This window comes from Loxodonta africana, unplaced genomic scaffold (genome assembly GCF_030014295.1).
Source record: "Loxodonta africana isolate mLoxAfr1 unplaced genomic scaffold, mLoxAfr1.hap2 scaffold_99, whole genome shotgun sequence".
Lineage (NCBI taxonomy): Eukaryota > Metazoa > Chordata > Mammalia > Proboscidea > Elephantidae > Loxodonta > Loxodonta africana.
The window spans coordinates 396,206-418,343 of NW_026975673.1; the positions used below are offsets into that span (position 1 = coordinate 396,206).

Here is a 22,138-nt window from a genome sequence, read left to right on the forward strand (position 1 = left end):
AACTTACCCTACAAACTCAACTTAAATGGAAACCTAGCACTAACCCTCACCCTAACATCTAAACCTAACCCCAACCCTTAACCTCACCCTATCTCTAACCTTAACCATGCCCTAGCCTAACCATGATTTAACCCTAAACCTAACCCTAAACCTAATCTTAAACCTAAACCTAAAACGAACCTTAACCCTAACCCTAACCCCTAACCCTAAGCTCAACCCTCACTCTTCACTTAAATTTCACCCAAACACTAACCCTAAAACGAACCCAACACTAACCCTAAACGCAAACATAAACCTGACCCTAACGTTAACCCAAACACCTAACCCGAACCCTAACGCTAACCCGAACTCTAAACCGAACCCTAAACTGACCCTAACCTTAACCCAAACACCTAACCCTAACACTAACCCTAAACATAACCCTCATCCTTAACCTAAATTTCACCCTAAACCTAAGCCTAAGCCTAACCCTAAAACTAAACCTAAACCTAACGCTAAACTATCACCTGACTCTAGCCCGAACGCTAAACCTAACAATGACCCTAACCATAACACCCTAAAACATCAGCTTAACTGTAAACCTAACACTTACCCTCAGACGAACCCCTAACCCTTTCACAAACCCTAACCCGATCCCTAATCCTAAACCTAACGCTGACGTAAACCTAACCCTTCCCCTAAACCTAAACTTAAACCTAACCTTAACTCTACCTATACCTAAACCAAACAATAACTCGAATCCTGACCCTAACCCTAACCCTAAACTCAGCACTAAGTATAATTCTAAACCTAACCCTAACCCTAACCCAGCCCAACCCTTTACCGTAAACCTAGTCTTAACCCTAACCTTACCTACCCTAAACCTAACACTAACGCTAACCTTAACCCTAACTCTAACATTAACCCTAACTTTTAGCGTAACCCTCACTATTAACTGAAACTTCACCCGAACCCTAACCCTAACTCTAACCATAACCATAACACTTACCCTGAACACTCACCATAACTGTAAAACTAACCGTAACCCTCACCCTAACCCCTATCCGTATCCCCAACCCTAACCCTAATGCTATCCGTAACCCTAACCCTAACACTAACCTGAACCCCTGAGCCCTAACAATAACCCTAACCCTAACCCAAACCCTAACCCCTAACACCAAAGCCTAACCCAAACGTTAACTCTAACTCGAACACTAACCTGAAACCTAATCATAAAGCTAACCGTAACCCTAAACCAAACCTAACCATGGTCAGAACCACAATGCTTTACCAGAACCCTCACCCACCCCTAACCCTAAACTACACTTCTAACCCCTAACACCTTACCATAACCATAATCCTAAGCATACACAACCCTAACCCTAAACCTAAACCTCACCCCAACCACAATGCCTAACACAAACCGTAACCTTAACTGTTACACTAAACTTAACCCTAACCTAAAATCTAACCCTAACCCTAAAACTAAACACAACCCATAAACTTAACCCTAACCCTAAACGTAACCTTAACACTAACCCGAAAACTAACCCGAACCTTAGCCATAACCCTAACCCTCACCCTATCTTAAACTTCACCCTATCCCTAACCTAAAGCTAACCCTAACTTTAACCCTAACCCTACCCCTAAACCTAACACTAACCTTAACCTTGGCCCACCAGTCACCCTACACCTAACCCTTACGATAACTCTGACCCTAAACCTCCCCCTAAACCTAATCCTAATCCTAACCCTACCCTAACTCCAACCTAACCTTAACCTTAACTTTAACCCTACCATAAAATTAAACCTAACCCTAAACCCTAATCCTAACTCTAACCCTAACCCTAACCGTAACACATACCCAAAACCTTCACCTTAAGTGTAAACGTAACTCTAATTCTTACCCTAACCCTAAATAAAACCCTACCCTAAACCTAACCAAAACACCCCTAACCCTAACTCTAACCCTAATCCTTAGCCCAGACCTAACCATAACCCTAAACCTACCCTAACTTTATTCAAACCCTAACCTTAAACAAAACTAAAACAAACCCTAAACCTATCCCTAACCCTACCCCTGACACTAATCTGAACAATAACCCCTAGCCCTAACCCTAACCCGCACGCTTAACATCAACTTCACCCTAACCCTATCCTAAAACTAAACATAACACTAAATCTCCCCCAACCATGAACCTAACCCAATCCTAACCATAAAACTAACCCTAAACTTAACCCTAACCCTGACCCTGACCCTAACTCTAACCTTAATCCTAACCATAAAAATTACCCTACACACTCAGCTTAAATGGAAACCTACCACTAACCCACACCCTAACATCTAAACCTAAACCCAACCCTTAACCTAACCCTATCTCTAACCTTATCCTAGCCCTACACCTAAACATGACTTAATCCTAACACTTACCCTAAACCTGACCCTAAACCTAACCTTTACCTTAAACCTAATCCTAACCTGAACCCTAACCCCTACCCCAAACCCTAAGCTCAACCCTCACCCTTAAATTAAACTTCACCCTATCCCGAACTCTAACTTTAAACCGAATCCTAATCCTAACTCTAAACCTAACCCTAAACCTGACTCTAACATTAACCCAAACACCTAACCCTCACCCTAACAAACAGTAAGCCTAACCCAAACACCTAACCCTAACCCTAACAAACAGTAAGCCTAACCCTAACCCTAACCCTAACCTGACCCTAACCTTAACCCAAACACCTAACCCTAACACTAAACCTAACCCTAACCCTCATCCTTAACCTAAACTGCACCCTAACCCTGACCCTGAAACTAAACATAACACTAAATCTCCCCCTAACCCTGACCGTAACCCAAATCCTAACCATAAACCTAACCCTAACCCGAACCTTAACCCTAACCCTGACCCTAACTCTAACTCTAACCCTAATCCAACCCTAAAACTTACCCTACAAACTCAACTTAAATGGAAACCTAGCACTAACCCTCACCCTAACATCTAAACCTAACCCCAACCCTTAACCTCACCCTATCTCTAACCTTAACCATGCCCTAGCCTAACCATGATTTAACCCTAACACTTACCCTAAACCTAATCTTAAACCTAAACCTAAAACGAACCTTAACCCTAACCCTAACCCCTAACCCTAAGCTCAACCCTCACTCTTCACTTAAATTTCACCCAAACACTAACCCTAAAACGAACCCAACACTAACCCTAAACGCAAACATAAACCTGACCCTAACGTTAACCCAAACACCTAACCCGAACCCTAACGCTAACCCGAACTCTAAACCGAACCCTAAACTGACCCTAACCTTAACCCAAACACCTAACCCTAACACTAACCCTAAACATAACCCTCATCCTTAACCTAAACTTCACCCTAAACCTAAGCCTAAGCCTAACCCTAAAACTAAACCTAAACCTAACCCTAAACTATCACCTGACTCTAGCCCGAACGCTAAACCTAACAATGACCCTAACCATAACACCCTAAAACATCAGCTTAACTGTAAACCTAACACTTACCCTCAGACGAACCCCTAACCCTTTCACAAACCCTAACCCGATCCCTAATCCTAAACCTAACGCTGACGTAAACCTAACCCTTCCCCTAAACCTAAACTTAAACCTAACCTTAACTCTACCTATACCTAAACCAAACAATAACTCGAATCCTGACCCTAACCCTAACCCTAAACTCAGCACTAAGTATAATTCTAAACCTAACCCTAACCCTAACCCAGCCCAACCCTTTACCGTAAACCTAGTCTTAACCCTAACCTTACCTACCCTAAACCTAACACTAACGCTAACCTTAACCCTAACTCTAACATTAACCCTAACTTTTAGCGTAACCCTCACTATTAACTGAAACTTCACCCGAACCCTAACCCTAACTCTAACCATAACCATAACACTTACCCTGAACACTCACCATAACTGTAAAACTAACCGTAACCCTCACCCTAACCCCTATCCGTATCCCCAACCCTAACCCTAATGCTATCCGTAACCCTAACCCTAACACTAACCTGAACCCCTGAGCCCTAACAATAACCCTAACCCTAACCCAAACCCTAACCCCTAACACCAAAGCCTAACCCAAACGTTAACTCTAACTCGAACACTAACCTGAAACCTAATCATAAAGCTAACCGTAACCCTAAACCAAACCTAACCATGGTCAGAACCACAATGCTTTACCAGAACCCTCACCCACCCCTAACCCTAAACTACACTTCTAACCCCTAACACCTTACCATAACCATAATCCTAAGCATACACAACCCTAACCCTAAACCTAAACCTCACCCCAACCACAATGCCTAACACAAACCGTAACCTTAACTGTTACACTAAACTTAACCCTAACCTAAAATCTAACCCTAACCCTAAAACTAAACACAACCCATAAACTTAACCCTAACCCTAAACGTAACCTTAACACTAACCCGAAAACTAACCCGAACCTTAGCCATAACCCTAACCCTCACCCTATCTTAAACTTCACCCTATCCCTAACCTAAAGCTAACCCTAACTTTAACCCTAACCCTACCCCTAAACCTAACACTAACCTTAACCTTGGCCCACCAGTCACCCTACACCTAACCCTTACGATAACTCTGACCCTAAACCTCCCCCTAAACCTAATCCTAATCCTAACCCTACCCTAACTCCAACCTAACCTTAACCTTAACTTTAACCCTACCATAAAATTAAACCTAACCCTAAACCCTAATCCTAACTCTAACCCTAACCCTAACCGTAACACATACCCAAAACCTTCACCTTAAGTGTAAACGTAACTCTAATTCTTACCCTAACCCTAAATAAAACCCTACCCTAAACCTAACCAAAACACCCCTAACCCTAACTCTAACCCTAATCCTTAGCCCAGACCTAACCATAACCCTAAACCTACCCTAACTTTATTCAAACCCTAACCTTAAACAAAACTAAAACAAACCCTAAACCTATCCCTAACCCTACCCCTGACACTAATCTGAACAATAACCCCTAGCCCTAACCCTAACCCGCACGCTTAACATCAACTTCACCCTAACCCTATCCTAAAACTAAACATAACACTAAATCTCCCCCAACCATGAACCTAACCCAATCCTAACCATAAAACTAACCCTAAACTTAACCCTAACCCTGACCCTGACCCTAACTCTAACCTTAATCCTAACCATAAAAATTACCCTACACACTCAGCTTAAATGGAAACCTACCACTAACCCACACCCTAACATCTAAACCTAAACCCAACCCTTAACCTAACCCTATCTCTAACCTTATCCTAGCCCTACACCTAAACATGACTTAATCCTAACACTTACCCTAAACCTGACCCTAAACCTAACCTTTACCTTAAACCTAATCCTAACCTGAACCCTAACCCCTACCCCAAACCCTAAGCTCAACCCTCACCCTTAAATTAAACTTCACCCTATCCCGAACTCTAACTTTAAACCGAATCCTAATCCTAACTCTAAACCTAACCCTAAACCTGACTCTAACATTAACCCAAACACCTAACCCTCACCCTAACAAACAGTAAGCCTAACCCAAACACCTAACCCTAACCCTAACAAACAGTAAGCCTAACCCTAACCCTAACCCTAACCTGACCCTAACCTTAACCCAAACACCTAACCCTAACACTAAACCTAACCCTAACCCTCATCCTTAACCTAAACTGCACCCTAACCCTGACCCTGAAACTAAACATAACACTAAATCTCCCCCTAACCCTGACCGTAACCCAAATCCTAACCATAAACCTAACCCTAACCCGAACCTTAACCCTAACCCTGACCCTAACTCTAACTCTAACCCTAATCCAACCCTAAAACTTACCCTACAAACTCAACTTAAATGGAAACCTAGCACTAACCCTCACCCTAACATCTAAACCTAACCCCAACCCTTAACCTCACCCTATCTCTAACCTTAACCATGCCCTAGCCTAACCATGATTTAACCCTAACACTTACCCTAAACCTAATCTTAAACCTAAACCTAAAACGAACCTTAACCCTAACCCTAACCCCTAACCCTAAGCTCAACCCTCACTCTTCACTTAAATTTCACCCAAACACTAACCCTAAAACGAACCCAACACTAACCCTAAACGCAAACATAAACCTGACCCTAACGTTAACCCAAACACCTAACCCGAACCCTAACGCTAACCCGAACTCTAAACCGAACCCTAAACTGACCCTAACCTTAACCCAAACACCTAACCCTAACACTAACCCTAAACATAACCCTCATCCTTAACCTAAACTTCACCCTAAACCTAAGCCTAAGCCTAACCCTAAAACTAAACCTAAACCTAACCCTAAACTATCACCTGACTCTAGCCCGAACGCTAAACCTAACAATGACCCTAACCATAACACCCTAAAACATCAGCTTAACTGTAAACCTAACACTTACCCTCAGACGAACCCCTAACCCTTTCACAAACCCTAACCCGATCCCTAATCCTAAACCTAACGCTGACGTAAACCTAACCCTTCCCCTAAACCTAAACTTAAACCTAACCTTAACTCTACCTATACCTAAACCAAACAATAACTCGAATCCTGACCCTAACCCTAACCCTAAACTCAGCACTAAGTATAATTCTAAACCTAACCCTAACCCTAACCCAGCCCAACCCTTTACCGTAAACCTAGTCTTAACCCTAACCTTACCTACCCTAAACCTAACACTAACGCTAACCTTAACCCTAACTCTAACATTAACCCTAACTTTTAGCGTAACCCTCACTATTAACTGAAACTTCACCCGAACCCTAACCCTAACTCTAACCATAACCATAACACTTACCCTGAACACTCACCATAACTGTAAAACTAACCGTAACCCTCACCCTAACCCCTATCCGTATCCCCAACCCTAACCCTAATGCTATCCGTAACCCTAACCCTAACACTAACCTGAACCCCTGAGCCCTAACAATAACCCTAACCCTAACCCAAACCCTAACCCCTAACACCAAAGCCTAACCCAAACGTTAACTCTAACTCGAACACTAACCTGAAACCTAATCATAAAGCTAACCGTAACCCTAAACCAAACCTAACCATGGTCAGAACCACAATGCTTTACCAGAACCCTCACCCACCCCTAACCCTAAACTACACTTCTAACCCCTAACACCTTACCATAACCATAATCCTAAGCATACACAACCCTAACCCTAAACCTAAACCTCACCCCAACCACAATGCCTAACACAAACCGTAACCTTAACTGTTACACTAAACTTAACCCTAACCTAAAATCTAACCCTAACCCTAAAACTAAACACAACCCATAAACTTAACCCTAACCCTAAACGTAACCTTAACACTAACCCGAAAACTAACCCGAACCTTAGCCATAACCCTAACCCTCACCCTATCTTAAACTTCACCCTATCCCTAACCTAAAGCTAACCCTAACTTTAACCCTAACCCTACCCCTAAACCTAACACTAACCTTAACCTTGGCCCACCAGTCACCCTACACCTAACCCTTACGATAACTCTGACCCTAAACCTCCCCCTAAACCTAATCCTAATCCTAACCCTACCCTAACTCCAACCTAACCTTAACCTTAACTTTAACCCTACCATAAAATTAAACCTAACCCTAAACCCTAATCCTAACTCTAACCCTAACCCTAACCGTAACACATACCCAAAACCTTCACCTTAAGTGTAAACGTAACTCTAATTCTTACCCTAACCCTAAATAAAACCCTACCCTAAACCTAACCAAAACACCCCTAACCCTAACTCTAACCCTAATCCTTAGCCCAGACCTAACCATAACCCTAAACCTACCCTAACTTTATTCAAACCCTAACCTTAAACAAAACTAAAATAAACCCTAAACCTATCCCTAACCCTACCCCTGACACTAATCTGAACAATAACCCCTAGCCCTAACCCTAACCCGCACGCTTAACATCAACTTCACCCTAACCCTATCCTAAAACTAAACATAACACTAAATCTCCCCCAACCATGAACCTAACCCAATCCTAACCATAAAACTAACCCTAAACTTAACCCTAACCCTGACCCTGACCCTAACTCTAACCTTAATCCTAACCATAAAAATTACCCTACACACTCAGCTTAAATGGAAACCTACCACTAACCCACACCCTAACATCTAAACCTAAACCCAACCCTTAACCTAACCCTATCTCTAACCTTATCCTAGCCCTACACCTAAACATGACTTAATCCTAACACTTACCCTAAACCTGACCCTAAACCTAACCTTTACCTTAAACCTAATCCTAACCTGAACCCTAACCCCTACCCCAAACCCTAAGCTCAACCCTCACCCTTAAATTAAACTTCACCCTATCCCGAACTCTAACTTTAAACCGAATCCTAATCCTAACTCTAAACCTAACCCTAAACCTGACTCTAACATTAACCCAAACACCTAACCCTAACCCTAACAAACAGTAAGCCTAACCCTAACCCTAACCCTAACCTGACCCTAACCTTAACCCAAACACCTAACCCTAACACTAAACCTAACCCTAACCCTCATCCTTAACCTAAACTGCACCCTAACCCTGACCCTGAAACTAAACATAACACTAAATCTCCCCCTAACCCTGACCGTAACCCAAATCCTAACCATAAACCTAACCCTAACCCGAACCTTAACCCTAACCCTGACCCTAACTCTAACTCTAACCCTAATCCAACCCTAAAACTTACCCTACAAACTCAACTTAAATGGAAACCTAGCACTAACCCTCACCCTAACATCTAAACCTAACCCCAACCCTTAACCTCACCCTATCTCTAACCTTAACCATGCCCTAGCCTAACCATGATTTAACCCTAACACTTACCCTAAACCTAATCTTAAACCTAAACCTAAAACGAACCTTAACCCTAACCCTAACCCCTAACCCTAAGCTCAACCCTCACTCTTCACTTAAATTTCACCCAAACACTAACCCTAAAATGAACCCAACACTAACCCTAAACGCAAACATAAACCTGACCCTAACGTTAACCCAAACACCTAACCCGAACCCTAACGCTAACCCGAACTCTAAACCGAACCCTAAACTGACCCTAACCTTAACCCAAACACCTAACCCTAACACTAACCCTAAACATAACCCTCATCCTTAACCTAAACTTCACCCTAAACCTAAGCCTAAGCCTAACCCTAAAACTAAACCTAAACCTAACCCTAAACTATCACCTGACTCTAGCCCGAACGCTAAACCTAACAATGACCCTAACCATAACACCCTAAAACATCAGCTTAACTGTAAACCTAACACTTACCCTCAGACGAACCCCTAACCCTTTCACAAACCCTAACCCGATCCCTAATCCTAAACCTAACGCTGACGTAAACCTAACCCTTCCCCTAAACCTAAACTTAAACCTAACCTTAACTCTACCTATACCTAAACCAAACAATAACTCGAATCCTGACCCTAACCCTAACCCTAAACTCAGCACTAAGTATAATTCTAAACCTAACCCTAACCCTAACCCAGCCCAACCCTTTACCGTAAACCTAGTCTTAACCCTAACCTTACCTACCCTAAACCTAACACTAACGCTAACCTTAACCCTAACTCTAACATTAACCCTAACTTTTAGCGTAACCCTCACTATTAACTGAAACTTCACCCGAACCCTAACCCTAACTCTAACCATAACCATAACACTTACCCTGAACACTCACCATAACTGTAAAACTAACCGTAACCCTCACCCTAACCCCTATCCGTATCCCCAACCCTAACCCTAATGCTATCCGTAACCCTAACCCTAACACTAACCTGAACCCCTGAGCCCTAACAATAACCCTAACCCTAACCCAAACCCTAACCCCTAACACCAAAGCCTAACCCAAACGTTAACTCTAACTCGAACACTAACCTGAAACCTAATCATAAAGCTAACCGTAACCCTAAACCAAACCTAACCATGGTCAGAACCACAATGCTTTACCAGAACCCTCACCCACCCCTAACCCTAAACTACACTTCTAACCCCTAACACCTTACCATAACCATAATCCTAAGCATACACAACCCTAACCCTAAACCTAAACCTCACCCCAACCACAATGCCTAACACAAACCGTAACCTTAACTGTTACACTAAACTTAACCCTAACCTAAAATCTAACCCTAACCCTAAAACTAAACACAACCCATAAACTTAACCCTAACCCTAAACGTAACCTTAACACTAACCCGAAAACTAACCCGAACCTTAGCCATAACCCTAACCCTCACCCTATCTTAAACTTCACCCTATCCCTAACCTAAAGCTAACCCTAACTTTAACCCTAACCCTACCCCTAAACCTAACACTAACCTTAACCTTGGCCCACCAGTCACCCTACACCTAACCCTTACGATAACTCTGACCCTAAACCTCCCCCTAAACCTAATCCTAATCCTAACCCTACCCTAACTCCAACCTAACCTTAACCTTAACTTTAACCCTACCATAAAATTAAACCTAACCCTAAACCCTAATCCTAACTCTAACCCTAACCCTAACCGTAACACATACCCAAAACCTTCACCTTAAGTGTAAACGTAACTCTAATTCTTACCCTAACCCTAAATAAAACCCTACCCTAAACCTAACCAAAACACCCCTAACCCTAACTCTAACCCTAATCCTTAGCCCAGACCTAACCATAACCCTAAACCTACCCTAACTTTATTCAAACCCTAACCTTAAACAAAACTAAAACAAACCCTAAACCTATCCCTAACCCTACCCCTGACACTAATCTGAACAATAACCCCTAGCCCTAACCCTAACCCGCACGCTTAACATCAACTTCACCCTAACCCTATCCTAAAACTAAACATAACACTAAATCTCCCCCAACCATGAACCTAACCCAATCCTAACCATAAAACTAACCCTAAACTTAACCCTAACCCTGACCCTGACCCTAACTCTAACCTTAATCCTAACCATAAAAATTACCCTACACACTCAGCTTAAATGGAAACCTACCACTAACCCACACCCTAACATCTAAACCTAAACCCAACCCTTAACCTAACCCTATCTCTAACCTTATCCTAGCCCTACACCTAAACATGACTTAATCCTAACACTTACCCTAAACCTGACCCTAAACCTAACCTTTACCTTAAACCTAATCCTAACCTGAACCCTAACCCCTACCCCAAACCCTAAGCTCAACCCTCACCCTTAAATTAAACTTCACCCTATCCCGAACTCTAACTTTAAACCGAATCCTAATCCTAACTCTAAACCTAACCCTAAACCTGACTCTAACATTAACCCAAACACCTAACCCTAACCCTAACAAACAGTAAGCCTAACCCTAACCCTAACCCTAACCTGACCCTAACCTTAACCCAAACACCTAACCCTAACACTAAACCTAACCCTAACCCTCATCCTTAACCTAAACTGCACCCTAACCCTGACCCTGAAACTAAACATAACACTAAATCTCCCCCTAACCCTGACCGTAACCCAAATCCTAACCATAAACCTAACCCTAACCCGAACCTTAACCCTAACCCTGACCCTAACTCTAACTCTAACCCTAATCCAACCCTAAAACTTACCCTACAAACTCAACTTAAATGGAAACCTAGCACTAACCCTCACCCTAACATCTAAACCTAACCCCAACCCTTAACCTCACCCTATCTCTAACCTTAACCATGCCCTAGCCTAACCATGATTTAACCCTAACACTTACCCTAAACCTAATCTTAAACCTAAACCTAAAACGAACCTTAACCCTAACCCTAACCCCTAACCCTAAGCTCAACCCTCACTCTTCACTTAAATTTCACCCAAACACTAACCCTAAAACGAACCCAACACTAACCCTAAACGCAAACATAAACCTGACCCTAACGTTAACCCAAACACCTAACCCGAACCCTAACGCTAACCCGAACTCTAAACCGAACCCTAAACTGACCCTAACCTTAACCCAAACACCTAACCCTAACACTAACCCTAAACATAACCCTCATCCTTAACCTAAACTTCACCCTAAACCTAAGCCTAAGCCTAACCCTAAAACTAAACCTAAACCTAACCCTAAACTATCACCTGACTCTAGCCCGAACGCTAAACCTAACAATGACCCTAACCATAACACCCTAAAACATCAGCTTAACTGTAAACCTAACACTTACCCTCAGACGAACCCCTAACCCTTTCACAAACCCTAACCCGATCCCTAATCCTAAACCTAACGCTGACGTAAACCTAACCCTTCCCCTAAACCTAAACTTAAACCTAACCTTAACTCTACCTATACCTAAACCAAACAATAACTCGAATCCTGACCCTAACCCTAACCCTAAACTCAGCACTAAGTATAATTCTAAACCTAACCCTAACCCTAACCCAGCCCAACCCTTTACCGTAAACCTAGTCTTAACCCTAACCTTACCTACCCTAAACCTAACACTAACGCTAACCTTAACCCTAACTCTAACATTAACCCTAACTTTTAGCGTAACCCTCACTATTAACTGAAACTTCACCCGAACCCTAACCCTAACTCTAACCATAACCATAACACTTACCCTGAACACTCACCATAACTGTAAAACTAACCGTAACCCTCACCCTAACCCCTATCCGTATCCCCAACCCTAACCCTAATGCTATCCGTAACCCTAACCCTAACACTAACCTGAACCCCTGAGCCCTAACAATAACCCTAACCCTAACCCAAACCCTAACCCCTAACACCAAAGCCTAACCCAAACGTTAACTCTAACTCGAACACTAACCTGAAACCTAATCATAAAGCTAACCGTAACCCTAAACCAAACCTAACCATGGTCAGAACCACAATGCTTTACCAGAACCCTCACCCACCCCTAACCCTAAACTACACTTCTAACCCCTAACACCTTACCATAACCATAATCCTAAGCATACACAACCCTAACCCTAAACCTAAACCTCACCCCAACCACAATGCCTAACACAAACCGTAACCTTAACTGTTACACTAAACTTAACCCTAACCTAAAATCTAACCCTAACCCTAAAACTAAACACAACCCATAAACTTAACCCTAACCCTAAACGTAACCTTAACACTAACCCGAAAACTAACCCGAACCTTAGCCATAACCCTAACCCTCACCCTATCTTAAACTTCACCCTATCCCTAACCTAAAGCTAACCCTAACTTTAACCCTAACCCTACCCCTAAACCTAACACTAACCTTAACCTTGGCCCACCAGTCACCCTACACCTAACCCTTACGATCACTCTGACCCTAAACCTCCCCCTAAACCTAATCCTAATCCTAACCCTACCCTAACTCCAACCTAACCTTAACCTTAACTTTAACCCTACCATAAAATTAAACCTAACCCTAAACCCTAATCCTAACTCTAACCCTAACCCTAACCGTAACACATACCCAAAACCTTCACCTTAAGTGTAAACGTAACTCTAATTCTTACCCTAACCCTAAATAAAACCCTACCCTAAACCTAACCAAAACACCCCTAACCCTAACTCTAACCCTAATCCTTAGCCCAGACCTAACCATAACCCTAAACCTACCCTAACTTTATTCAAAACCTAACCTTAAACAAAACTAAAACAAACCCTAAACCTATCCCTAACCCTACCCCTGACACTAATCTGAACAATAACCCCTAGCCCTAACCCTAACCCGCACGCTTAACATCAACTTCACCCTAACCCTATCCTAAAACTAAACATAACACTAAATCTCCCCCAACCATGAACCTAACCCAATCCTAACCATAAAACTAACCCTAAACTTAACCCTAACCCTGACCCTGACCCTAACTCTAACCTTAATCCTAACCATAAAAATTGCCCTACACACTCAGCTTAAATGGAAACCTACCACTAACCCACACCCTAACATCTAAACCTAAACCCAACCCTTAACCTAACCCTATCTCTAACCTTATCCTAGCCCTACACCTAAACATGACTTAATCCTAACACTTACCCTAAACCTGACCCTAAACCTAACCTTTACCTTAAACCTAATCCTAACCTGAACCCTAACCCCTACCCCAAACCCTAAGCTCAACCCTCACCCTTAAATTAAACTTCACCCTATCCCGAACTCTAACTTTAAACCGAATCCTAATCCTAACTCTAAACCTAACCCTAAACCTGACTCTAACATTAACCCAAACACCTAACCCTAACCCTAACAAACAGTAAGCCTAACCCTAACCCTAACCCTAACCTGACCCTAACCTTAACCCAAACACCTAACCCTAACACTAAACCTAACCCTAACCCTCATCCTTAACCTAAACTGCACCCTAACCCTGACCCTGAAACTAAACATAACACTAAATCTCCCCCTAACCCTGACCGTAACCCAAATCCTAACCATAAACCTAACCCTAACCCGAACCTTAACCCTAACCCTGACCCTAACTCTAACTCTAACCCTAATCCAACCCTAAAACTTACCCTACAAACTCAACTTAAATGGAAACCTAGCACTAACCCTCACCCTAACATCTAAACCTAACCCCAACCCTTAACCTCACCCTATCTCTAACCTTAACCATGCCCTAGCCTAACCATGATTTAACCCTAACACTTACCCTAAACCTAATCTTAAACCTAAACCTAAAACGAACCTTAACCCTAACCCTAACCCCTAACCCTAAGCTCAACCCTCACTCTTCACTTAAATTTCACCCAAACACTAACCCTAAAACGAACCCAACACTAACCCTAAACGCAAACATAAACCTGACCCTAACGTTAACCCAAACACCTAACCCGAACCCTAACGCTAACCCGAACTCTAAACCGAACACTAAACTGACCCTAACCTTAACCCAAACACCTAACCCTAACACTAACCCTAAACATAACCCTCATCCTTAACCTAAACTTCACCCTAAACCTAAGCCTAAGCCTAACCCTAAAACTAAACCTAAACCTAACCCTAAACTATCACCTGACTCTAGCCCGAACGCTAAACCTAACAATGACCCTAACCATAACACCCTAAAACATCAGCTTAACTGTAAACCTAACACTTACCCTCAGACGAACCCCTAACCCTTTCACAAACCCTAACCCGATCCCTAATCCTAAACCTAACGCTGACGTAAACCTAACCCTTCCCCTAAACCTAAACTTAAACCTAACCTTAACTCTACCTATACCTAAACCAAACAATAACTCGAATCCTGACCCTAACCCTAACCCTAAACTCAGCACTAAGTATAATTCTAAACCTAACCCTAACCCTAACCCAGCCCAACCCTTTACCGTAAACCTAGTCTTAACCCTAACCTTACCTACCCTAAACCTAACACTAACGCTAACCTTAACCCTAACTCTAACATTAACCCTAACTTTTAGCGTAACCCTCACTATTAACTGAAACTTCACCCGAACCCTAACCCTAATTCTAACCATAACCATAACACTTACCCTGAACACTCACCATAACTGTAAAACTAACCGTAACCCTCACCCTAACCCCTAACCGTATCCCCAACCCTAACCCTAATGCTATCCGTAACCCTAACCCTAACACTAACCTGAACCCCTGAGCCCTAACAATAACCCTAACCCTAACCCAAACCCTAACCCCTAACACCAAAGCCTAACCCAAACGTTAACTCTAACTCGAACACTAACCTGAAACCTAATCATAAAGCTAACCGTAACCCTAAACCAAACCTAACCATGGTCAGAACCACAATGCTTTACCAGAACCCTCACCCACCCCTAACCCTAAACTACACTTCTAACCCCTAACACCTTACCATAACCATAATCCTAAGCATACACAACCCTAACCCTAAACCTAAACCTCACCCCAACCACAATGCCTAACACAAACCGTAACCTTAACTGTTACACTAAACTTAACCCTAACCTAAAATCTAACCCTAACCCTAAAACTAAACACAACCCATAAACTTAACCCTAACCCTAAACGTAACCTTAACACTAACCCGAAAACTAACCCGAACCTTAGCCATAACCCTAACCCTCACCCTATCTTAAACTTCACCCTATCCCTAACCTAAAGCTAACCCTAACTTTAACCCTAACCCTACCCCTAAACCTAACACTAACCTTAACCTTGGCCCACCAGTCACCCTACACCTAACCCTTACGATAACTCTGACCCTAAACCTCCCCCTAAACCTAATCCTAATCCTAACCCTACCCTAACTCCAACCTAACCTTAACCTTAACTTTAACCCTACCATAAAATTAAACCTAACCCTAAACCCTAATCCTAACTCTAACCCTAACCCTAACCGTAACACATACCCAAAACCTTCACCTTAAGTGTAAACGTAACTCTAATTCTTACCCTAACCCTAAATAAAACCCTACCCTAAACCTAACCAAAACACCCCTAACCCTAACTCTAACCCTAATCCTTAGCCCAGACCTAACCATAACCCTAAACCTACCCTAACTTTATTCAAACCCTAACCTTAAACAAAACTAAAACAAACCCTAAACCTATCCCTAACCCTACCCCTGACACTAATCTGAACAATAACCCCTAGCCCTAACCCTAACCCGCACGCTTAACATCAACTTCACCCTAACCCTATCCTAAAACTAAACATAACACTAAATCTCCCCCAACCATGAACCTAACCCAATCCTAACCATAAAACTAACCCTAAACTTAACCCTAACCCTGACCCTGACCCTAACTCTAACCTTAATCCTAACCATAAAAATTACCCTACACACTCAGCTTAAATGGAAACCTACCACTAACCCACACCCTAACATCTAAACCTAACCCCAACCCTTAACCTCACCCTATCTCTAACCTTAACCATGCCCTAGCCTAACCATGATTTAACCCTAAACCTAACCCTAAACCTAATCTTAAACCTAAACCTAAAACGAACCTTAACCCTAACCCTAACCCCTAACCCTAAGCTCAACCCTCACTCTTCACTTAAATTTCACCCAAACACTAACCCTAAAACGAACCCAACACTAACCCTGAACGCAAACATAAACCTGACCCTAACGTTAACCCAAACACCTAACCCGAACCCTAACGCTAACCCGAACTCTAAACCGAACCCTAAACTGACCCTAACCTTAACCCAAACACCTAACCCTAACACTAACCCTAAACATAACCCTCATCCTTAACCTAAACTTCACCCTAAACCTAAGCCTAAGCCTAACCCTAAAACTAAACCTAAACCTAACCCTAAACTATCACCTGACTCTAGCCCGAACGCTAAACCTAACAATGACCCTAACCATAACACCCTAAAACATCAGCTTAACTGTAAACCTAACACTTACCCTCAGACGAACCCCTAACCCTTTCACAAACCCTAACCCGATCCCTAATCCTAAACCTAACGCTGACGTAAACCTAACCCTTCCCCTAAACCTAAACTTAAACCTAACCTTAACTCTACCTATACCTAAACCAAACAATAACTCGAATCCTGACCCTAACCCTAACCCTAAACTCAGCACTAAGTATAATTCTAAACCTAACCCTAACCCTAACCCAGCCCAACCCTTTACCGTAAACCTAGTCTTAACCCTAACCTTACCTACCCTAAACCTAACACTAACGCTAACCTTAACCCTAACTCTAACATTAACCCTAACTTTTAGCGTAACCCTCACTATTAACTGAAACTTCACCCGAACCCTAACCCTAACTCTAACCATAACCATAACACTTACCCTGAACACTCACCATAACTGTAAAACTAACCGTAACCCTCACCCTAACCCCTAACCGTATCCCCAACCCTAACCCTAATGCTATCCGTAACCCTAACCCTAACACTAACCTGAACCCCTGAGCCCTAACAATAACCCTAACCCTAACCCAAACCCTAACCCCTAACACCAAAGCCTAACCCAAACGTTAACTCTAACTCGAACACTAACCTGAAACCTAATCATAAAGCTAACCGTAACCCTAAACCAAACCTAACCATGGTCAGAACCACAATGCTTTACCAGAACCCTCACCCACCCCTAACCCTAAACTACACTTCTAACCCCTAACACCTTACCATAACCATAATCCTAAGCATACACAACCCTAACCCTAAACCTAAACCTCACCCCAACCACAATGCCTAACACAAACCGTAACCTTAACTGTTACACTAAACTTAACCCTAACCTAAAATCTAACCCTAACCCTAAAACTAAACACAACCCATAAACTTAACCCTAACCCTAAACGTAACCGTAACACTAACCCGAAAACTAACCCGAACCTTAGCCATAACCCTAACCCTCACCCTATCTTAAACTTCACCCTATCCCTAACCTAAAGCTAACCCTAACTTTAACCCTAACCCTACCCCTAAACCTAACACTAACCTTAACCTTGGCCCACCAGTCACCCTACACCTAACCCTTACGATAACTCTGACCCTAAACCTCCCCCTAAACCTAATCCTAATCCTAACCCTACCCTAACTCCAACCTAACCTTAACCTTAACTTTAACCCTACCATAAAATTAAACCTAACCCTAAACCCTAATCCTAACTCTAACCCTAACCCTAACCGTAACACATACCCAAAACCTTCACCTTAAGTGTAAACGTAACTCTAATTCTTACCCTAACCCTAAATAAAACCCTACCCTAAACCTAACCAAAACACCCCTAACCCTAACTCTAACCCTAATCCTTAGCCCAGACCTAACCATAACCCTAAACCTACCCTAACTTTATTCAAACCCTAACCTTAAACAAAACTAAAACAAACCCTAAACCTATCCCTAACCCTATCCCTGACACTAATCTGAACAATAACCCCTAGCCCTAACCCTAACCCGCACGCTTAACATCAACTTCACCCCAATCCTATCCTAAAACTAAACATAACACTAAATCTCCCCCAACCATGAACCTAACCCAATCCTAACCATAAAACTCACCCTAAACTTAACCCTAACCCTGACCCTGACCCTAACTCTAACCTTAATCCTAACCATAAAAATTACCCTACACACTCAGCTTAAATGGAAACCTACCACTAACCCACACCCTAACATCTAAACCTAAACCCAACCCTTAACCTAACCCTATCTCTAACCTTATCCTAGCCCTACACCTAAACATGACTTAATCCTAACACTTACCCTAAACCTGACCCTAAACCTAACCTTTACCTTAAACCTAATCCTAACCTGAACCCTAACCCCTACCCCAAACCCTAAGCTCAACCCTCACCCTTAAATTAAACTTCACCCTATCCCGAACTCTAACTTTAAACCGAATCCTAATCCTAACTCTAAACCTAACCCTAAACCTGACTCTAACATTAACCCAAACACCTAACCCTAACCCTAACAGTAAGCCTAACCCTAACCCTAACCCTAACCTGACCCTAACCTTAACCCAAACACCTAACCCTAACACTAAACCTAACCCTAACCCTCATCCTTAACCTAAACTGCACCCTAACCCTGACCCTGAAACTAAACATAACACTAAATCTCCCCCTAACCCTGACCGTAACCCAAATCCTAACCATAAACCTAACCCTAACCCGAACCTTAACCCTAACCCTGACCCTAACTCTAACTCTAACCCTAATCCAACCCTAAAACTTACCCTACAAACTCAACTTAAATGGAAACCTAGCACTAACCCTCACCCTAACATCTAAACCTAACCCCAACCCTTAACCTCACCCTATCTCTAACCTTAACCATGCCCTAGCCTAACCATGATTTAACCCTAAACCTAACCCTAAACCTAATCTTAAACCTAAACCTAAAACGAACCTTAACCCTAACCCTAACCCCTAACCCTAAGCTCAACCCTCACTCTTCACTTAAATTTCACCCAAACACTAACCCTAAAACGAACCCAACACTAACCCTAAACGCAAACATAAACCTGACCCTAACGTTAACCCAAACACCTAACCCGAACCCTAACGCTAACCCGAACTCTAAACCGAACCCTAAACTGACCCTAACCTTAACCCAAACACCTAACCCTAACACTAACCCTAAACATAACCCTCATCCTTAACCTAAATTTCACCCTAAACCTAAGCCTAAGCCTAACCCTAAAACTAAACCTAAACCTAACGCTAAACTATCACCTGACTCTAGCCCGAACGCTAAACCTAACAATGACCCTAACCATAACACCCTAAAACATCAGCTTAACTGTAAACCTAACACTTACCCTCAGACGAACCCCTAACCCTTTCACAAACCCTAACCCGATCCCTAATCCTAAACCTAACGCTGACGTAAACCTAACCCTTCCCCTAAACCTAAACTTAAACCTAACCTTAACTCTACCTATACCTAAACCAAACAATAACTCGAATCCTGACCCTAACCCTAACCCTAAACTCAGCACTAAGTATAATTCTAAACCTAACCCTAACCCTAACCCAGCCCAACCCTTTACCGTAAACCTAGTCTTAACCCTAACCTTACCTACCCTAAACCTAACACTAACGCTAACCTTAACCCTAACTCTAACATTAACCCTAACTTTTAGCGTAACCCTCACTATTAACTGAAACTTCACCCGAACCCTAACCCTAACTCTAACCATAACCATAACACTTACCCTGAACACTCACCATAACTGTAAAACTAACCGTAACCCTCACCCTAACCCCTAACCGTATCCCCAACCCTAACCCTAATGCTATCCGTAACCCTAACCCTAACACTAACCTGAACCCCTGAGCCCTAACAATAACCCTAACCCTAACCCAAACCCTAACCCCTAACACCAAAGCCTAACCCAAACGTTAACTCTAACTCGAACACTAACCTGAAACCTAATCATAAAGCTAACCGTAACCCTAAACCAAACCTAACCATGGTCAGAACCACAATGCTTTACCAGAACCCTCACCCACCCCTAACCCTAAACTACACTTCTAACCCCTAACACCTTACCATAACCATAATCCTAAGCATACACAACCCTAACCCTAAACCTAAACCTCACCCCAACCACAATGCCTAACACAAACCGTAACCTTAACTGTTACACTAAACTTAACCCTAACCTAAAATCTAACCCTAACCCTAAAACTAAACACAACCCATAAACTTAACCCTAACCCTAAACGTAACCTTAACACTAACCCGAAAACTAACCCGAACCTTAGCCATAACCCTAACCCTCACCCTATCTTAAACTTCACCCTATCCCTAACCTAAAGCTAACCCTAACTTTAACCCTAACCCTACCCCTAAACCTAACACTAACCTTAACCTTGGCCCACCAGTCACCCTACACCTAACCCTTACGATCACTCTGACCCTAAACCTCCCCCTAAACCTAATCCTAATCCTAACCCTACCCTAACTCCAACCTAACCTTAACCTTAACTTTAACCCTACCATAAAATTAAACCTAACCCTAAACCCTAATCCTAACTCTAACCCTAACCCTAACCGTAACACATACCCAAAACCTTCACCTTAAGTGTAAACGTAACTCTAATTCTTACCCTAACCCTAAATAAAACCCTACCCTAAACCTAACCAAAACACCCCTAACCCTAACTCTAACCCTAATCCTTAGCCCAGACCTAACCATAACCCTAAACCTACCCTAACTTTATTCAAACCCTAACCTTAAACAAAACTAAAACAAACCCTAAACCTATCCCTAACCCTACCCCTGACACTAATCTGAACAATAACCCCTAGCCCTAACCCTAACCCGCACGCTTAACATCAACTTCACCCTAACCCTATCCTAAAACTAAACATAACACTAAATCTCCCCCAACCATGAACCTAACCCAATCCTAACCATAAAACTCACCCTAAACTTAACCCTAACCCTGACCCTGACCCTAACTCTAACCTTAATCCTAACCATAAAAATTACCCTACACACTCAGCTTAAATGGAAACCTACCACTAACCCACACCCTAACATCTAAACCTAAACCCAACCCTTAACCTAACCCTATCTCTAACCTTATCCTAGCCCTACACCTAAACATGACTTAATCCTAACACTTACCCTAAACCTGACCCTAAACCTAACCTTTACCTTAAACCTAATCCTAACCTGAACCCTAACCCCTACCCCAAACCCTAAGCTCAACCCTCACCC

General features: G+C 42.6%; 1 long non-coding RNA gene across 4 annotated transcripts in view; it reads right to left on the bottom strand.

Annotated features, from left to right (window-relative positions):
* LOC135230272 (uncharacterized) overlaps positions 1-22,138 on the bottom strand; it is a 60,920-nt gene that overhangs the window by 7,536 nt on the left and 31,246 nt on the right. For 2 of the 4 annotated variants that reach the window (XR_010320915.1, XR_010320914.1), the window contains 2 exons: positions 19,718-21,982; positions 83-19,104 (listed from right to left, as the gene is read on the bottom strand). This is a non-coding gene — a long non-coding RNA (uncharacterized LOC135230272). The remainder of the gene's footprint in view (positions 1-82; positions 19,105-19,717; positions 21,983-22,138) is intronic. The other 2 variants (XR_010320916.1, XR_010320917.1) reach the window with 2 other exon arrangements.